This window comes from Bombina bombina, chromosome 3 (genome assembly GCF_027579735.1).
Source record: "Bombina bombina isolate aBomBom1 chromosome 3, aBomBom1.pri, whole genome shotgun sequence".
Classification (NCBI taxonomy): domain Eukaryota; kingdom Metazoa; phylum Chordata; class Amphibia; order Anura; family Bombinatoridae; genus Bombina; species Bombina bombina.
Window position 1 is genome coordinate 444,077,848 of NC_069501.1, and position 16,564 is coordinate 444,094,411.

A 16,564-nucleotide genomic window follows, 5' to 3' on the forward strand; every position below is an offset into this window, starting at 1 on the left:
AATGGCTTACCGGTCCCCATGAGGGGAAATGACAGCCTTCCAGCATTACATGGTCTTGTTAGAAATATGGCTAGTCATACCTTAAGCAGAAAAGTCTGCTAACTGTTTCCCCCAACTGAAGTTACTTCATCTCAACAGTCCTATGTGGAAACAGCAATCGATTTTAGTTACTGTCTGCTAAAATCATCTTCCTCTCACAAACAGAAATCTTCATCCTTTTCTGTTTCAGAGTAAATAGTACATACCAGCACTATTTTAAAATAACAAACACTTGATAGAAGAATAAAAACTACATTTAAACACCAAAAAACTCTTAACCATCTCCGTGGAGATGTTGCCTGTCCAACGGCAAAGAGAATGACTGGGGTGGGCGGAGCCTAGGAGGGACTATATGGCCAGCTTTGCTGGGACTCTTTGCCATTTCCTGTTGGGGAAGAGATATCCCACAAGTAAGGATGACGCCGTGGACCGGACACACCAATGTTGGAGAAATAAACCCTAATCTAGCTACAATGTAACTATTAGTTATATTGTAGCTATCTTAGGGTTTATTTTATAGGTAAGTATTTAGTTTTAAATAGAAATAATTTAGTTAATGATAGTAATTTTATTTAGAGAAATGTAAATTATATTTAAGTTAGGGGGTGTTAGGGTTAGGGTTAGACTTAGGTTTAGGGGTTAATAAATTTAGAATAGGGGCAGCGACGTTGGGGACGGCAGATTAGGGGTTAATAAATGTAGGTAGGTGGCGGCGATATTAGAGGCAGCAGATTAGGGGTTAATAAATATAATGTAGGTGTCAGCGATAACGGGGGCGGCAGATTAGGGGTTCATAAGTATAATGTAGGTGGCGGCGATGTCCGGATCCGCAGATTAGGGGTTAAAATAAGTATAATGCAGGTGTCGGCGATGTCAGGGGTGGCAGATTAGAGGTTAATAAGTGTAAGAAGTGTAAGTGTTAGGTGTAAACATAAATTTTGTTTCCCCATAGGAATCAATTGGGCTGCGTTACTGAGTTTTACGCTGCTTTTTTGCAGGTGTTAGACTTTTTCTCAGCCGGCTCTCCCCATTGATGTCTATGGGGAAATCATGCACGAGCACGTATAACCAGCTCACCGCTCACTTAAGCAGCGCTGGTATTGGAGTGCAGTGTGGAGTGCAATTTTGCTCTACGCTCACTTCTTGCCTGTTAACGCCGGGTTGATAAAAACCTGTAATACCAGCGCTGCAGGTAAGTGAGCGGTGAGAATAAACTGTAAGTTAGCAACCCACCCCTCTTAATGCAAGACTCGTAATCTAGGCTATAGACTGTTCATTTGTAAGGTTATATATAGTCAAATATAGAAATGAACTGCACTCACTGGATTTAGAATATAAAACAAAAAATTTATTAAGGTGACGTTTCGGGGTACACAGACCCCTTCCTCAGACCAGACAACAGTGCAACTAAACAGTGTGCAATATAAAGCAACTTAGCCCCACCCATCAAACAATTAGTGAAATTGCGCCAAAACATATGTAACCATGGTAACAAGTGAATCACTTAATAAACAGTATATATACCTTATATAGTGTGATAATTAAATACTGTATAACTGTGCAAACCATATATGCACATATTCTAGATAAAATCAAAACATAAAGGAAAAAATATAAAGGAAAAAAATAATAAAGGAAAATAATTGAAGAAAAATCTAAGCTACACCTAAAAACCTGGTGCACCCAAAGAAAATCATGTACCCATCTAAAGTGTGAAGTACTGAAATTGCTGCCAGAGAGAATCATAGCTATATGGTTAAAGGATGTTCCCTAAAAATGAGGTTAACACAGAAATCATACTATCTAGGACACATATACACTTCGAACAGTAATGTATCTCAGGCAGAGTAAAAATTAGCATAGAAATTCCAGTGAATGTGTAATATGGCTTAACACAAAAAAAGAAAAGAAAAAGGAGTAATAGTCTACATCAGACATCCAACACCGTTCAAACAAAAGCATAACAGTTACCATCATAACATTAAAAATGCTCAGACAGTAAACCATAAATCTATCTCTGACCAATAAGCCTAAAAGCTAGAATACATCGTGTCAAAAGGTTTATCAGAAATGTTATTGAGGGTGCAAACAGCGTAGAACGGGCATATCAATCACAGAAAAATCCATAGCCACTAATAGCTAATAAACTTACTTGTTTACATTGCATGTATGGATCAAGCGTGTTTGCAGAGGGAATCTGAAACCAAAGGATAAATAAATGTTTGAAACTGTGTAACAGGCGTGGTACAACACTTTCCAGCATCTGTGGTAATGGTGTCAGAAAGCATGGCTAATTTGCATAACCGCCTGACGTCATCAAAGGGGTGTATCAAGCCAAAGGGTGATAGCGGATGACAGCTAACTGCTGCAAGCCGCAGCAGCTGGGGCGAGCCCAAATGTGAACACATATGCAACTTGAATGGGTAGTCAATAACCGTTGTAAGTGTGTAAACAGATTGCTAAAAAGGGGAAATAAAATCACTTCATAATGAACGTATGTCAATATAGCGTGTGTGTGCGCTCAATGATACAGATATGCCTGTAGTATGAGGAGCAAATAAACATTATAACTGTGAAACAGATGGCTACATAAGGGATGATATGTCATTAATACATGAACAGAGCATGTGTCTATCTGGCATGTGTGTGCATCAATCATGCAGCAAAAAGTCATAGAGAAAGTAGAAAAAGTGACTGATTGGTAGGTTACAATTAAAACATGAAAGCCATAGTGGGCAATAATAATAAAAACCTGAAAAATGAAATAAAATATGAGATCATTAGCATAAATCCCCAAAGGTGCGTGTATGTAAGGAACAGTGTGGGGGTAAATCAGGTCATCATAGAAAAGCAAATATCCATAATGATGATAGAGCTAGCCTAGTTTGATGAATCAAAGAATCAACATAACAATAGAGCCTATATTAGAGTCTTGTGCCTGAGTAACATATTACTCAAACAGTGGGACCTCAGTGTGACAATCATAGGTCCTCTGTTACAAGTGGCAATCAAGTAAGGTCAAGAGCAAAAAGGAAAACAAAGACAACAAGAAACCTTGGTATCATAATTGTGAGCCATTGGAGTTAAGTCCAAGTTGGACCACTATTGCATCTTGAAGGTAAACCAGTAAAGGTCAGGGTCCACCATCCCTGTGCTCATGTCTAAGGATAATAGAACCATTATTTAGTTAGCAGTAAATCTTGCCATGTCGGACAAGGGGTAAAAAGGTGCAGTCATATAATGTGAGGTCCATTTTTGGATATGCAAATGTTATAAAAAACAGTGCCAATCATTAGACATATTAAGTCCTCTTGGGTACAGGGTATCAAGTCTGTGTATCCATTTGGCCTCCGTCTGGAGAAGTATTCTGTCGCGATCACCTCCCCGGCGAAGCGGTGGAACGTGGTCAATTAGGATGAATTTTATGTCTGTTACCTTGTGGTTTGCCTGTAAGAAGTGTCTAGCCACTGGTTGATCTGCTGTTCCCTTGTCTAAAGCAGTGCGAATTGCTGAGCGATGATTAGCCATTCTTATCCTTGCGTTGTCAGAGGTTTTACTAACATAATATTTTCCACAGCAGCAACTTAGGAGGTATACAACGTGGCTCGTAGTACATGTTATGAAGTGCCTTATGGTGTACTTCTGTGTGGTGTGTGGGTGTCTAAAAACTTTGCAGGGGATCATGCCACTGCAAGTGGTGCACCCCAGGCACCTAAAACAACCAGTTTTGGTGGATTTCAGCCACTTCTTTGCGTAGCTTTGTTCCGGGTCCGTCTGCATCAGTAGGTCCCTTAGACTTCTGCCGCGTCTGTATACAATAATAGGTGGGTCCAGATGTCCGAAGGGGAGTGTTTGGTCAGTGCCAAGGATCTCCCATCTGTTTCTGATAGAGTCAGCCAGGACCTTTTTCCCTTTATTGTACGTGGTTGTAAATACCATCCTTGGTTCCAGATTGGTTTGTTTGTTCATCTCCAGACAATAATTCATGTCTTACTTCCTCTATGAGTTCAGGAGAGTAGCCCCTCTGTAGAAATTTCTCGAACATTTCATCCATTTGGGTTTCCTATTGGTTACCTCAGTATTGTTTCTCATTACCCTGATCATCTGGGATTTCACAATAGCCCTCCTGGTATGGGGCGGATGGTTGCTTGTTGCCTCAAGTAAGGAGTTTAGATCAGTGGGTTTTGTGTATAGGGTTGTGAGCAGTTTTCCTTCCTTCTTATAGATCCTTAGATCAAAAAAATCGATATGGTCCTGGTCAAATTTCAGTTCAAACTTGATGGGACAAGTTTGTTGGTTGAGTTGAGTTACCCATTCAGTGAGTATATCGACAGGGCCACACCATATTAGGAAGACATCGTCAATGTATCTTTTGTAGTGTTTAACCATTTCATGGTTGTATACCTTCATGATGTCTCTTTCATACTGTTCCATGTAGAGATTCGCGTAGGACGGGGCTATGTTAGATCCCATTGCTGTTCCAGTCAATTGTTGATAGAATGTGTTCTCGAAGCGGAAATAGTTAAGTTTCAAACATTTATCGAGAAGGTCAAGGATCAAGGACATTGGTGGGCCCACCAATCTGGTGACCCTAAGAAACCAAGGATGGTATTTACAACCACGTACAATAAAGGGAAAAAGGTCCTGGCTGGCTCTATCAGAAACAGATGGGAGATCCTTGGCACTGACCAAACACTCCCCTTCGGACATCTGGACCCACCTATTATGGGATACAGACGCGGCAGAAGTCTAAGGGACCTACTGATGCAGACGGACCCGGAACAAAGCTATGCAAAGAAGTGGCTGAAATCCACCAAAACTGGTTGTTTTAGGCACCTGGGGTGGACCACTTGCAGTGGCATGATCCCCTGCAAAGTTTTTAGACACCCACACATCACACAGAAGTACACCATAAGGCACTTCGTAACATGTACTACGAGCCACGTTGTATACCTCCTAAGTTGCTGCTGTGGAAAATATTACATTGGTAAAACTTCTGACAACGCAAGGATAAGAATGGCTAATCATCGCTCAGCAATTCGCACTGTTTTAGACAAGGGAACAGCAGATCAACCAGTGGCTAGACACTTCTTACAGGCAAACCACAAGGTAACAGACATAAGATTCATCCTAATTGACCACGTTCCACCGCTTCGCCGGGGAGGTGATCGCGACAGAATACTCCTCCAGACGGTGGCCAAATGGATACACAGACTTGATACCCTGTACCCAAGAGGACTTAATATGTCTAATGATTGGCACTGTTTTTTTATAAAATTTGCATATCCAAAAATGGACCTCACATTATATGACTACACCTTTTTACCCCTTGTCCGACATGGCAAGATTTACTGCTAACTAAACAATGGTTCTATTATCCTTAGACATGAGCACAGGGATGGTGGACCCTGACCTTTACTGGTTTACCTTCAAGATGCAATAGTTACTCAGGAACAAGACTCTAATATAGGCTCTATTGTTATGTTGATTCTTTGATTCATCAAACTAGACTAGCTCTATCATCATTATGGATATTTGCTTTTCTATGCTGACCTGATTTACCCCCACACTGTACCTTACATACACGCACCTTTGGGGATTTATGCTAATGATCTCATATTTTATTTCATTTTTCATTTTTCAGGTTTTTATTATTATTGCCCACTATGGCTTTCATGTTTTAATTGTAACCTACCAATCAGTCACTTTTTCTACTTTCTCTATGACTTTATGCTGCATGATTGATGCACACACATGCCAGATAGACACATGTTCTGTTCATGTATTAATGACATATCATCCCTTATGTAGCCATCTGTTTCACAGTTATAATGTTTATTCGCTCCTCATACTACAGGCATATCTGTATCATTGAGCGCACACACACGCTATATTGACATACGTTCATTATGAAGTGATTTTATTTCCCCTTTTTAGCAATCTGTTTACACACTTACAACTGTTATTGACTACCCATTCAAGTTGCATATGTGTTCACATTTGGGCTCGCCCCAGCTGCTGTGGCTTGCAGCAGTTAGCTGTCATCCGCTATCACCCTTTGGCTTGATACACCCCTTTGATGACGTCAGACGGTTATGCAAATTAGCCATGCTTTCTGACACCATTACCACAGACGCTGGAAAGTGTTGTACCGCGCCTGTTACATAGTTTCAAACATTTATTCATCCTTTGGTTTCAGCTTCCCTCTGCAAACACGCTTGATCCATACATGCAATGTAAACAAGTAAGTTTATTAGCTATTAGTGGCTATGGATTTTTCTGTGATTGATATGCCCGTTCTACGCTGTTTGCACCCTCAATAACATTTCTGATAAACCTTTTGACACGATGTATTCTAGCTTTTAGGCTTATTGGTCAGAGATAGATTTATGGTTTACTGTCTGAGCATTTTTAATGTTATGATGGTAACTGTTATGCTTTTGTTTGAACAGTGTTGGATGTCTGATGTAGACTATTACTCCTTTTTCTTTTCTTTTTTTGTGTTAAGCCATATTACACATTCACTGGAATTTCTATGCTAATTTTTACTCTGCCTGAGATACATTACTGTTCGAAGTGTATATGTGTCCTAGATAGTATGATTTCTGTGTTAACCTCATTTTTAGGGAACATCCTTTAACCATATAGCTATGATTCTCTCTGGCAGCAATTTCAGTACTTCACACTTTAGATGGGTACATGATTTTCTTTGGGTGCACCAGGTTTTTAGGTGTAGCTTAGATTTTTCTTCAATTATTTTCCTTTATTATTTTTTTCCTTTATATTTTTTCCTTTATGTTTTGATTTTATCTAGAATATGTGCATATATGGTTTGCACAGTTATACAGTATTTAATTATCACACTATATAAGGTATATATACTGTTTATTAAGTGATTCACTTGTTACCATGGTTACATATGTTTTGGCGCAATTTCACTAATTGTTTGATGGGTGGGGCTAAGTTGCTTTATATTGCACACTGTTTAGTTGCACTGTTGTCTGGTCTGAGAAAGGGGTCTGCGTACCCCAAAATGTCACCTTAATAAATTTTTTGTTTTATATTCTAAATCCAGTGAGTGCAGTCCATTTCTATATTTGACTATTGCTATACCCGACTTAGCACCCTGATTGATGTCCCTATTGCATTGTGAGTGCAGACACACATAGAAGTTATATATATATATATATATATATATATATATTTAACATGATCTTTTCAGACTCATTTCCATATAAAAATAATATCATACTTTATGGTCGCTTTATAGACGACATTATTGTCATCTGGGAGACTAGTGAAAGTTGTAATGTAGACAAATTAACAGAATATTTGAACGAAAATGAATATAATTTGACCTTTACAGCACAGACACATAGTCAAACTATTGATTTTTTGGATCTGAACCTAAAGGTATCAGATAATAAAATTTTCACATGCACTTACCGTAAACCCTTGGCCAGAAATACAATACTAAGAGCTGATTCTTGCCACCTTGATCATCTTGAGAGGCATACCGAAGGCCCAATACTTACGCTTTAGGAGAAATTGTACAGAATTAACAGAATATTGCTCCCAGGCTAGAGAATTGACAAATAGACTGACAGATAGGGGCTACCAAAGAAATTTACTATTACAAACAGAAAAACAAGTAGCAATGCTAGATAGACAAGACTTACTTCAAGAGAGGAATAATCTAGATGGAAACAAGAGATTTAACAAGACTGTACTGCCTAGTCAAAATCTCTTGTTTGTTGCACAATTTAGTAAACAATACAATCAAATTTGTAGTATAGTCAAGAATAATTTGACCATCCTAAAATGTGATGAAACATTAAAAGATATCTTAACATCTGGAGTTAAGTGCATAGCACGTAAAGCCCCTACCATAAGAGAGATAACTAATAAGCAGTTTCTCTGAAAAAGTAACAGTAGGCTCCAATTGGCTAAGCCTAAAACCAGGATGTTTTAAATGTGGCCATGTACCATGTAAAGGGTGCACGAGCATAACTGTGACAGATACTTTTTCTTCATATGTGACGAATCAAACATTTCATATTAGGGATAGGATTGACTGATTCCCAATATGTGGTCTATATAGTTAATTGCTTATTTTGCTCTTGCCAGTATGTAGGCATAACTACTCGCCCACTGAAAGATAGGATGTGCTCTTTGGATGAAAAAGAGCCTAGAACACCTGTAGCTAAACACTTTAGACTACATGGTATAGGCCCCAAATATTTTTCATTCATAGGCATTGATCTAATCAAAAAACATCCCAGAGGGGGAGATAGGGAAAAAAGCCTTAGGAAAAAAGAAGTTTTTTGGATTGTAAAATTACATACTAGAGCACCAGAGGGCATCAACAAGAGGATGGATGTTGACTTATTTGTTGAATAAGCCCCTTACTACCCAGTTATTGACATTTTTACAAAATCTTTTTCCCGATTTGTCAAAAAAGTGAGTCTCTATTAAAGCTAGTCTTTAACTGTTCCCTAGCTAACGAATATGATTAAACCAATTTAACTCATTAGTTCCTCAATTTGTTCAAATTAAAATCAAAATCTATTTGAAAAGTAATATAGTAAAATTGCTAATTGTTGTAGTGAAGGTCCTCATTTAAAACATGATCTTTTTCTTTCTTTTTTTTAATAACATTCATATATATAACTGTATTTATTTAGGGTTATTAATATCATTTAAGGTTTATTATTTTTATTAACATGATATACAAAAAAACATATATTGTGTTTCTTTTTTTAAAATAATATGTTTTCATTTTGTTTTCTTTTTTATAAGAGATAGCTATATGGTTAAGATTGGATCTAAATTCAGCTATCTAATTTTCATGTATTTGATAGTCTGGAAGCAAAGTTTATATTATATTTTATATTTCCATTTTTATTATTTACAAGGTTCATAACCAGTACTTTGTGTTCTATCTTTACATATAATTATCATTTATTTATATTTAGATCCCTATCCTTATATGATTGGTTATTGTTGTATTTATGAATTTTATTTTCTTTACTATTGAAAAAATTGTTTTTTGAATATATCATGATATATGTTTTCATGCACTATTAATATTATAGGCTTCTATATATATGAAGTCTTAGAATTGAATTGTTTACACATGTATATATATTTACAAGAAAAAGAATGAGTGGTTGGCTTGTTTACAGCAAACGATCTTATCACATACCACAGGTGTAACCGTTATTCTATTTACTTAATGATACCTGGATTGGTTGTGTTGCTGTATATAAGTCCATTCACACCTTGAACACATCACCTCTGATGAAGCGCATGTGCGCATGCGCGAAACGCGTCAGGTGTTTATGTCCTGGCTTCACCTTTGTACCTGCACTCTGCCAATAAACTGGTTTTGAACTAACCTTGGATGTAGCTTCGGCCTCAATGCTTCCCTCCTTTGGGGATTTCTTGCTTCTTATATATATATATATATATATATACATATATACAGTATATATATATATATATATCTCAATCTCAATTTAATTTTTTAATTCACTATTATATATATATTATATATAGATAGATATAAATATATAAATATTACAGACCGTTGGTCTGAGGAAGGGGCATTTCTGCTCAAAAACAACACTTAAATAAATAATATTCTGTTTATATAAGTCCAGTGAGTGCAGATCCTATAACATGTTAACATGTGGATTGATCTATTTTTTCCTGAAACCTGGCAGATGTATTGTGGTGTGAGTGCAAGTCCCTGTTTCGTTTTATATATATATATATATATATATATATATATATATATATATATATATATATATATATATATATATACAGTACAGTTGTATGCAAAAGTTTCGGCACCCCTGACAATTTCCATGATTTTCATTTATAAATAATTGGATGTTTGGATCAGCAATTTAATTTTGATCTATCAAATAACTGAAGGACACAGTAATATTTCAATAGTGAAATGAGGTTTATTGGATTAACAGAAAATGTGCAATATGCATCCAAACGAAATTAGACAGGTGCATAAATGTGGGCACCCCAACAGAAATATTGCATCAATATTTAGTAGAGCCTACTTTAGCAGAAATAACAGCCTCTAGACACTTCCTTTAGCCTGTAATGAGTGTCTGGATTCTGGATGAAGGTATTTTGGACCATTCCTCCTTGCAAAACATCTCCAGTTCAGTTAGGTTTGATGGTTGCCGATCATGGACAGCTCACTTCAAATCATCCCACAGATTTTCAATGATATTCAGGTCTGGGGACTGGGATGGCCATTCCAAAACATTGTACTTGGTCCTCTGCATAAATGCCAGAGTAGATTTTGAGCAGTGTTTTGGGTCGTTGTCTTGTTGAAATATCCAGCCCCGGTGTAACTTCAACTTTGTGACTGATTCCTCAACATTATTCTCAAGTATCTGCTGATATTGAGTGGAATCCATGCGACCCTCAACTTTAACAAGATTCCCAGTACTAGCACTGGCCACACAGCACCAGAGCATGATGGAACATCCACCAAATTTTACTGTGGGTAGCGTTTGCCTTGGAACGCTGTGTTCTTTTGCCGCCATGCATAATGCCCCTTGTTATGACCAAATAACTCAATCTTTGTTTCATCAGTCCACAGCATCTTCTTCCAAAATGAAGCTGGCTTGTCCAAATGTGTGTTTTCATACCTCAAGCGACTGTTTGTGGCTTGTGTGCAGAAAAGGCTTCTTCCGCATCACTCTCCCATACAGCTTCTCCTTATGCAAAGTGTGCTGAATTGTTGAATGATGCACAGTGACACCATTTGCAGCAAGATGATGTTGTAGGTCTTTGGAGGTGGTCTGTGGGCTGTTTTGATGGTTCTCACCATCCTTTGCCTTTGCCACTCCGATATTTTACTTGGCCTGCCACTTCTGGCCTTAACAAGAACTGTGCCTGTGGTCTACCATTTCCTCACTATTTTCTTCACAGTGGACACTGACAGCTTAAATCTCTGCGATAGCTTTTTGTAGCATTCCCCTAAACCATTATGTTGAACAATCTTTGTTTTCAGGTCATTTGAGAGTTGTTTTGAGGCCCCCATGTTGCCACTCTTCAGAGGAGAGTCAAAGAGAACAATAACTTGCAATTGGCCACCTTAAATACCTTTTCTCATGATGGGATGCACCTGTCTATGAAGTTCAAGGCTTAATGGGCTCACCAAACCAATTGTGTGTTCCAATTAATCATTGCTAGGTAGTTACAGGTATTCAAATCAACAAAATCACGTGTGCTCAAATTTATGCACCCGTCTAATTTCATTGTGATGCATATTGCATACAACTGTATGTATATATATATATATATATATATATATATATTTACCACTAAGAAAAGAGAGAGAAAATTAGGACATACAATACTATCCTAAAATAGAAAGGGAAAATTATCAGCACACGGATATGGATACTCAAATATTATTATTTATTATGTCACAGAAAATACCTTGAATTCACCTGTTCGTGCCTCACAGCACTATATGAAATAAAAACATATTAACACATATGGGAGACCGTAATGAACGGCAAACATTACTAACATATGTTCACAGAAAAAGCGTGTCCCTAAAGACACAACAGCTAGATATAAAGCAGATATCAATACAATTGTTATAGAACTAACAATATAAACAGAGTTATGGACCGCAGACTAAGCTGAACTCTAGGTCCCTGGAGGAAGCACAGTCTTATGTACTTTACGAAAGAAATCTTATTCAGCAAAGAGAGACATTTGACCACAGGCTAGGCTGCACTCTAGGTCATAAAGTAAAGCACAGTCATCTGATATACTTTGCACATATCTCTGAGGGTATATCTCATATGCAGCAGACTTTCCAGCATTGCTGCTTACTCCTCACCTCCTCTCTGGGCGTCTTTCCAACAGCATGACGTACGGTAGAGGAGTGGCTTGTCTACAGCAGCTTTCCGTGAATGGTTCCAATCAGTAAATGCTGCTCCTTATTGGTAAGGCATACTTCCAGCTGATAGAACAGCGTGTTATTTTTAAACACCACTAATCTTGCAAAGATATCCCGTCCTTCTGTAAAACGTTCTTTGTACTTGATCTGCTGTGGGTCAGCACTGTAAATAGGAAACAAAGTACTTGCTGTCGGTATAATTGTGTTACTCCACAATTACACTTTAGCACAATGCCAGCAGACAGAGAGAGATCTCCCAAGGCCGCTTTGCAATAGCATGACATTAGTAACAGCTCCCATAGACTTGAAAAACAGTACACTGGAGATAGTCGACTTACACCAGTGTTAAATTAGAACACATGAGTGTTTCTGTGAACATATGTTAGCAATGTTTGCCGTTCATTACGGTCATATGTGTTAATATGTTTTTATTTCATATAGTGCTGTGAGGCACAAACAGGTGAATCCGAGGTATTTTCTGTGACATAATAAATAATAAAATTTGAGTATCCATATCTGTGTGCTGATAATTTTCCCTTTCTATTTTAGGATAGTATTGTATGTCCTAATTATCTCTCTCTTTTCTTAGTGGTAAATTTACTTTGTAAGGGAAGCACCGGAAGGTTTAAATCAGCAGTATTAACTACTTTCTCTTTATATATATATATATATGTACGGCGGAGACTGTATGAAGAGGATGCTCTGTGCCGGATGTCTTCAGGATGGACGAAGATAGAAGATGCCGTCTGGATGAAGACTTCTTGCTGCCTAGATGAGAACATCTCCGGCTGGAAGAAGATCGAAGAGGCCACCTGGATGAAGACTTCTTGCCGCCTGGATAATGACTTCGCCAGCTGGATGGATCCTTCAAGCGGGACTTCAAGAACTGTAAGTGGATCGTCGTGGGTTAGTGTTATTTTTAGTTTAGGGTCTGGGCATGTAAAAGAGCTAAATGCCCTTTTAAGGGCAATGTCCATACAAATGGCATTTTCAAGGCAATGGGGAGCTTTGTTTTTTTTACATTGTTATTTTATTTGGGGGGTTGGTTGTGGGGGTTGTGGGTTTTAATGTTGGGGGGGTGTTTGTATTTTTTTTTTACAGGTAAAAGAGCTGTTATCTTTGGGGCAATGCCCCACAAAAGGCCCTTTTAAGGGCCATTGGTAGTTTATTGTAGGCTAGGGTTTTTTTTATTTTGGGGGGGATTTTTATTTTGATAGGGTTATTAGATTAGGTGTAATTATTTTTTATTTTTGATATTTTGTTTCTTATTTTTTGTAATTTAGTGTTTGTTTTTGTAATTTAGTTATTTATTTATTTTCTAATTAGATACTTTTTGTAATTTTTAGAGTAGTGTTAGGATTTTTTTAATGTGTAGTTTAGTTTAATTTAATTGGTAGTTAGTTTAATTGTAGTTTAATCATTATCTTAGTTTAATTGTTAGTTTAAAATTAATTTATTTAATTTGACAGGTAAGTTTTAATTTAATCTAAGATAGGGAAATTGTAATTTTAATATAAAGTTAGGGGGCATTAGGTTTAGGGGTTAATAGTTTATTTTAGTATATTTTGTTGTGGGGGGCTTGCGGTTTAGGGGTTAATAGTTTATTTAAGTATATTTTGTTGTGAGGGGCTTGCGGTTTAGGGATTAATAGGTTTATTATAGCAGCGGTGTGTGTGGACGGCAGATTAGCGGTTAATAATATTTAAATAGTGGCAAGAGAGAAGGAACAAATGATGGCACTACATAGGTTGTTGCCTATAACACTATTAAAATATGTTCCCAACATACTAGTATGGGACTGTATAAATATTATAATGTTAGGCCAGTGCTGTACACAAAAAGGGGAAAGATACAAATGAACCAGTGAATTACCAGCAAAGTGTGTACATATATAGCACTCAACAACACTGAATTGAGTCAATCAGAAAATGAACAAAGAGGAAAGGATGTTTATATTTTACATCTGAAGGGGAGGGAGTGTTATTAAGACTTAACTTTTATTAGTTGTATGGATAAAAGTAAAACTAAAAACACAGTAGGAATAATCCTTGCACCACTTATTACAGAGCTGTAATTATTGGAAGTGATATTGGGTCATCTAAGTGTAAAAGTATACACAGATTATCAGCAGTCACAACTTCAGGTGTTGAGATTGTGGGGGTAGTAGTAATGGCGTCTCCCTTATAGGGTAATTCTATTAAGGTATGGGTACTGTTGTATGAGGATGCTAGGCGTTACTGCTGAATGGGGTTGAATAACAAATAGGGTGGAATACTGACAATAGTTATAATGGCAGATTACTGGTAGTTAGTTAGGATATAATAGCAGATTACTGGTAGTTGGTTAGGATAAGATGCTGGGCGTAAATACAGCCCATATAATTGGGTGCTTGTGCACAATGCAGTTATAATTTTCTGTGTTCCTTATAAAGCTAAAGGCTCTAATATTCCCAAGTGTGCAATAGTAATGACAATAAAATACAGATGTAGGCATCTAGTGATCCCTGTGCTGGGGAAACCCCTTATTATCAGCAAGTTGTTTATATGGTAGTACCCCCGTAATAGGGAAACCCCCTATTTTATGGGTATATATAGAGAGAGAGCGGCCCAGGATATTTAAATGTACTAGTAAACGTGATTACGACCCATCTATTGAGGGTCGGAAGTATACACATGTAATGGATTCCTATATAGTTAAATGTGCTGGCCGTTCTATATTACCCACTAGATATAACCCATAGTAACGGTGTGTGATAAGTGTATAGATCAGGTAGCTCCTGAGTAACAATGTGAGTGAATACCTATATAAAACAGGGGATTCAGAGGTTACAAATAACCTCATAAATAGTAACACTTATAAACTGGTCTACGGCGACACCAATTGTTAGCCAACACCCTATTATAGTTAATACAATCAATGAAGTTCCTATGGGAAGGGACCCAGGAAGAACTGGAGATGTTCTTAGGTAAACTCAATGATAATACGTTGAACATTAAATTAATGTATAATATGAGTCAATCCAAGATAGAATTCCTAGATCTGACAATATTTAAAGATGAAGATGGCAAAATTCATACTGACCTCTTCAGAAAACCAACTGAAACATAGAAACATAGATATTGACGGCAGATAAGAGCCATAGGCCCAGCAAGTCTGCCCGACCTTACCTAACAGTATAAACTTATCTAGTTCGTAGGACAGCCCTATGCTTGTCCCATGCATTTTTAAAGTCCCCCACAGTGTTTGTTGCTACTACCTCTTGAGGAAGTTTATTCCATAAATCAATCACTCTTTCTGTAAAGAAGTGCTTCCTCAAATTACTCCTGAATCTACTACCCTTTAGCTTGAGCTCATGACCCCTTGTTCTTGAATTTTCCATTTTATGTAAAATACCCACAGCCTCAGTTTTACTAAACCCTTTAATGTACTTGAAAGTTGCTATCATATCACCTCTTTCCCTTCTCTCCTCTAAGCTATACATATTTAGGTCATTGAGCCTATCCTGGTAAGTTTTATTTTTTAGACCATGTACCATTTTGGTAGCCCTCCTTTGCACAGATTCAAGTTTGTTAATATCCTTCTGAAGATATGGCCTCCAGAACTGCACACAATACTCAAGATGAGGCCTAACTAATGATCTATAAAGTGGCATAAGAACCTTACTATTTCTGCTGCAAATACCTCTACCAATACATCCAAGCATTCTGCTAGCCTTACTCGCTGCATTACTACATTGTTTACTAAGTTTTAAATCATCTGAAATAATAATTCCCAAGTCCTGTTCCTCGTCTGTAACAGTCAGTAAAGTGTCATTGATGAGTCTGTAATTAACATTTGGATTTTTCTTCCCTAAATGCATTATTTTACACTTTGCTGTGTTAAACTTTAGATCCCAGTCGTTTGTCCAATCCTCCAATTGTTGTATATCACTTCTCATTTTGTCTACCCCCCCCTGGAACATCCACTCTGTTGCAAATTTTTGTATCATCTGCAAAGAGACATACTTTCCCCTGTAGCCCTTTGCTGATATCGCAGATAAATATGTTAAACTGAGGAACACCACTAGTAACAGCCCCCTCTGCTCAATGAACTCCATTTACTAAGACACTTTGTTTTCTGTCCTTAAGCCAGCATTCCACCCAGTTCACAATTTTTGAATCTAGACCAAGGAGATATAGTTTGTGAATAAGTTTATTGTGTGGGACGGTGTCAAATGCTTTGCTGAAATCTAGATATGCTACATCAACTGCTCCTCCCTTGTCTAATACTTTTGTTACATAATCAAAGAAGTCAATTAGATTAGTCTGACATGATCTCCCTGAAGTAAAACCATGCTGATTTTGGTCCTCTAAATTGTTTGTCTTTATGTAAGTCATAATTCTTTCTTTTAAGAGGCTTTCCATTAATTTCCCTACTACTAAAGTTAAACTAACTGGCCTGTAGTTGCCAGATTCTTCTCTACTGCCCTTTTTATGAAGAGGTATTACATTTGCTATTTTCCAATCATCTGGGACAGCTCCTGTTAATAGTGACTGATTAAACAGATCAGTTAATGGGACAGTTAGCACTGATCAA